This window comes from Marmota flaviventris, chromosome 11 (genome assembly GCF_047511675.1).
Source record: "Marmota flaviventris isolate mMarFla1 chromosome 11, mMarFla1.hap1, whole genome shotgun sequence".
In the NCBI taxonomy this organism is placed as follows: Eukaryota; Metazoa; Chordata; class Mammalia; order Rodentia; family Sciuridae; genus Marmota; species Marmota flaviventris.
The window spans coordinates 68,492,927-68,498,926 of record NC_092508.1 but is presented as its reverse complement, the minus strand read 5'-3'; positions in this window follow the sequence as shown (position 1 = coordinate 68,498,926).

Sequence of the window (6,000 nt, the reverse complement as noted above, 5' to 3'; positions counted from 1 at the left end):
AGATCTTTGCCCATGTATTATTTTGGTTATGCATTTTTTGCCATTAATATTATTCTTATTAGTAATATCTTCTGGATATTAATTGCTTATTATATGAATAATTTATAATTTTTGTATGTCTTTTCACTGTATTGATAGTTTTCTTTACCTTTTAGTTTGATGTCTATTTCACCCATTTGTTTATTTTTTCTTTTCTTGCCTGTACTTTAATATTCTATCTAAAATGCAGTGATGTTTTCTCTTTCTTTTTTTTTTTACCAATGTATTCTCAGGACTTGAAGAAGAATGCTTATCTTATGGTGGGTGTTAATAATATTTAATTAACTCATGTAACTACAAAACTTATTTTTCTTGTGATAAACATAATTAATAAACAGTCATAATATCTATACTTGTACAGTGTTCATATAACTCTATACTACCAAGGAATGCTCTGAATGATATAAAAGTCCTTATTCTGTTTATATCTATGAGTCTCTTTTCCAAAGTTTTCTACCCTAATTTTCATCTTAGGAAGCAGATTCTGACTGAGTTCATCGATGGAAACGCCAGTCAGAGAGGAAGATCAATGTCCTTTTTCTCTTTAGGTAATTTAAAAATTAATTTGTTCCTCTGTCAATGGTTACTGTTCTTTTCGAGGTAATTGAAAATTATTCTCTCTCCTCTTGAGTTTTCATATATACTTTCTCCAACTCTTATTCTTTCTTTCCTAGGGTTAACATAACCTTGCTTATAGTATATAGAAGTCATTCTGCAATTCTTTAGACCTCATAGGTATTCATGTATTTGTATATAGTACCTTTAAAAATAAATCTTATTCAAATAATCCTTACTTTGTGTGTGCCATCTGTTCTGGTTGGGACTCTGATTGAGTCTGAAACCTACCTGAGGAAAAGCTTAATGCACATTAATCAACAGCATATAATGAAAAAATAAATAAATGTGTTAAATTATGTGAATATCCTATTAATATAGAATATACTGATATGTTTTATATTGATATATAAATATTAAGACAAGAACATTTGTACTTCCCAGAAATAGCTTTTTCAGAATAGGTTAGATTAAATTGTATTTGAAAAATGGGAAAATCTTAGACAAAAGAACTGGCCCAACCTTCAGGTATAGTGACCAATAGGAACAAAGGCATAGAAGGGGAATGAAATATAAAACTATTATACATGGGAAATTGAGAAAAATCACTGGGATAAAATACAGCTGTTAAGACAACTGGATTTCTTCTTCACACTCTAGAGAATTCATTTATTTGCCTTTTTCAGTTTCTAGAAGCAATCTCTATGCTGTGGTTCATGGTCCCATTCCTCCATCTCCAGTGACAGCACATTCAGGCTTATTCTCACGCTTCTGTTTCTCTGGTTTACTCTATCCACCCTTTTTCTGTCCATCTATCCTTACATCTACCCAACCATCCATCCCATCTATCTTGGTAAAAACATACATCACAAAATATATTATTTTAGCTCTTTTTAAGTATATAGTTAATTAAGTGCACATTGTTTGCAATAGTTCTCTAGAAGATATTCATCTTACATAACAAACTTTATACCCATTGAGTAAGAATTTTTCACCATACCCTTAGCCTCTGGCAAACACTATTCTACATTTAGTTTTTAAGACTTAAGCTAATTTTTTTCATGTATATGGAATTATGTAATATTTGCCATTTTTGTGACTAGCTTATTTTATCTACCATAATATCCTCAAGATTCATTCATGTTGAGGATTACAGGATCCCCATCTTTTTAAATGCTGAATAATATTCCATTGTATGTCTGTCTTTAATGCATTAGTTACTAATGGACATTTGATTGCTGAACACCTCTTGGCAATTGGTAATAATGCTGCAATGAATAAGAGTGCAAATATTTCTTTGAGATTCTGGTTTTGATCATTTTGGATATATACCAAGAAATTGAATTGCCAGATTATATAGCAATTCTGCTTTTCATATTTTTGAGGAAATGTCACAGTGTTATGTACAACAGCTTTTATACTATTTTTACTCCCATAAATGATGAATAAGGATTCCAATTTCTCCACATCCTCTCTTACATTTGTGATTTTATATTCTTAATTTACTCTACTGCCACCCTTTTTCTGTCTATCTATCCTTACATCTATCCAACCATCCATCCCATCTATCTTGGTAAAAACATACATCACAAAATATATTATTTTAGCTCTTTTTATAGTGGCTGTTTGAACATATGTAAGGTTACATTTAAGTTTTGGTTTTGATATGCATTTCCTGATGATTAGTGATATTGCACATCTTTTTATATACATTTGCCTATTTGTTAATCTTATTTAGAGAAATGTTTTTTTCAATTCCTTTGCCTTTTTAAAAATCAGGTTAATTTGTTGTTAAATTACAGGAGTTTATTATGTATTCTAGATATTAAATTCTTTTTAAATGTATTTCTTTCAATCATTTTTCTCCTATTCTGCAATTGTCTTATCACTTTCTTTATTGTTGTTTTATTGCATGGAAGTTTTTATCTTTTTCCACTGTTTCTATTGATGTATTTTTATTATAATTTTAATTGTGCACATTTAACAGATAGATTGTGATAATTTGACACAAGTACAGAGTGTACAATCATAGGACATGTTTATGGGGTAAAATGTGATAGTTCATGTAAACAATCTATACTAATCAAATAATGGTAATTAGCATTTTCATATCTTTATTATGTCTTTAAGTTTAGAGCCTATTGGCTCCTCTTTTTCTTGTTATTCATAGAATATACTAGAGCTTATTATGAACTATAGTCACTCCACTAGTATACAGGGAAGTTGACAAAACAGGTTCTAAAATGTAGTTGGAATGGATAGAAGTTCTAATATATTCCATTGGTTAATATGTGTACCTTGATGCCAATACTACATGGCTTTGATTACTGGACCTTTGTTTTTTAAAAATATTTATTTATTTATTTTTGCATTATAATTCTTAATACATCATTATATCATAATTTATCATATCTCTGATTATATATAAGGTATGTTGACACCACATTCACATCTTCATACATGTATTTGGTATAGTGATGAGGGTCTTCTTTCACAAACCATGCTATTCCCCTTCTCTCTCCCTTTCCCTCCCACTCCTATTCCCTATCTAGAGATAATCTTCCTCCCTTGCTCTTCTTCCCAACCCCATTTTGAGTCACCCTCTTGTATCAGAGAAGACATTCGGCATTTGTTTTTTTGGGATTGGCTAACTTCACTTAGCACAATCTTCTCTAATGCCATCCATTTCCCTGCAAATGCCATAATCTTATTCTTTTTTTATTACTGAGTAATATTCCATTGTGTATAAATTCCAGATTTTTTTTAACCATTCATCCACCGAAGGACATCTAGGTTGGCTCCACAGTTTAGCTATTGTGAATCATGCTGCTATAAACATTGATGTGGCTGTGTCCCTGTAATATGCTGTTTGTAGGTCCTTTGGGTATAGGCCAGGAAGAGGAATAGCTGGGTCAAATGGTGGTTCCATACCCAGTTTTCCAAGGAATCTCCATACTGCTTTCCAAATTGGCTGCACCAGTTTGCAGTCCCACCAGCAGTGTATGAGTGTACATTTGTCCCCGCATCCTCACCAGCACTTGTTGTTTGTCTTCATAATGGCTGTCACTCTTACTGGAGTGAGATGGTATCTTAGAGTAGTTTTAATTTTGCATTTCTCTGATTGCTAGAGATGATGAGCATTTTTTCATATATTTGTTGACTGATTGTATATCCTCTTCTGAGAAGTGTCTGTTCAGATCCTTGGCCCATTTATTGATTGGATTATTTGTTTTTTGGTGCTTATCTTGTTGAGCTCTTTATATACCCTAGAGATTAGAGCTCTATCTGATGTGTGAGGGGTAAAAATTTCTTCCCAGGATGTAGGCTCCCTATTCACCTCACATATTATTTCTTTTGCTGAGAAAAAACTTTTTAGTTTGAATCCATCCCATTTTTTGATTCTTGATTTTAATTCTTATGCTATAGGAGTCTTATTAAGGAATTTGGGGCCTAGCCCCACGTGATGGAGATTAGGGCCTACTTTTTCTTCTATTATACACAGAGTCTCTGGTTTAATCCCTAGATCCTTGATCCTTGTGCATGGTGAGAGATAGGGATTCAATTTCATTTTGTTGCGTATGGATTTCCAGTTTTCTCAGCACCATTTGTTGAAGATGCTATCCTTCCTCCAGTGCATATTTTTGGCACCTTTATCTAATATAAAATAATTGTATATTTGTGGGTTAGTCTCTATGTCCTCTATTCTGCACCATTGGTCTACTAGCCTGTTTTGGTGCCAGTACCATGCTGTTTTTGTTACTATTGCTCTTAGTGTAGCTTAAGGTCTGGTATAGTGATACCACCTGTTTCACTCTTCCTGCTAAGAATTGCTTTAGCTATTCTGGGTCTCATTTTTTTCCAGATGAATTTCATGATTGCTTTTTTCTATTTCTATGAGGAATGCCATTGGGATTTTGATTGGACCTTTGTAATATTGATAGAAATTACATAGAATCTGTAGATCACTTTAGTTAGTATTGACATTTTAATAAACTCAAGTCTTCTAATCTATGAATATGGGATTTACCTTCATTTGTTTTCGTCTTTATTTCAACAATGTTTTAATAGCTTTTAATGTACAAGTATTTAATCTTCTTGGTTAAGTTTATTCTTAAATATTTTACTTTTCATGCCTTTATAAATGAGAATGTTTTCCTAATTTTTTTGGAATTAGTCATCATAAATGTAACTCATTTTTATGTGTTCATTTTGTATCCTGCAATTGTTCTAAATTTATTAGTTCTAATAGTGTGTGTGGTTGTGTGCATGTGTATGTAAACTTTAGGGTTTTCTACATACAAAAATCATGTCAGGTGAACAGTGATGCTTTTTTAAAAATTTTTTTGGTTGTAGATGGACACAGTACCTTTATTTTATTTATTTATTTTTATGTGGTACTGAGGATTGAACCCAATGCCTCATACATGCTACACAAGCACTCTGCCACAACTCCATCCCTGAGCATCATACTATCACTTCTTTTCTGGTTGGGATGTTTTTTAAAATTTCTTTAACCAATTGGCTTTTTCTAGGACTTCTGGTACTATGTATAATAGAAGCAATGAGAATGCATATGGTTGTGTTTCTCCTGATCTCAGAGGGCAAGTTGTCAGTTTTAACCCTTATACATGATCAAAGTTGTGAGTCTTTCACATGCAGTTTTGTGTGTGTGTGTGTGTGTTAATTTCCTTCTATTCCTAGTTTGCTAAGTGTTTTTATCAAGAACAGGTGTTGCATTTTGTCAAATATTTTTTATGGATCAGTTGAGATGATCATGTGTTTTGTTGTCCTTAATTCTGTTAATGCAGTGTATTACATCAGTGGATTTTAGTATGCTGAACCATCCTTGAAATCTGAGAATAAATACCACTTGATTATGTGCACAATCCTTTTGTTGTACTGGAGGACTGATTTGCTAAGTATTCTTTCAAGGAATTTTGCATCAATATTCATCAGAGATATTGGTCTCAATTTTCTTCTTTTGGCTTTGGTATCAGGGTAATGCTGGCCTCATAAAATGAATTTGGCTTCTTCATTTTTTTTGCAAGAGCATGATGTTCATTCTTCTGTAAATGTATGGTAGAGTTGTCCAGGGAAGCCATCTGGTCCTGGGATTTTCTTTTTTTGGAAGTTCACTCTCTTTCACTTTACAGCATCCCTCTGATGACATTAAGCTTTTCTTAACAATCCAGGATAACCTCTACATAACAAGATCATTTTAAGTCACAATCTTAATTCCTTTTTTCAATCTAAATTTCACCAAATGTGTTAATTTCCTAGGTCTCTTCTAGGGCTATCATAATAATCACAAATTGGGTGGGCTAAAGCAACAGAAATTTATTTTCTCATTATTTAGGAGGACAAATTGTGAAATCAAGGTGGCAGCCAGATTAATTTATTCTTCAT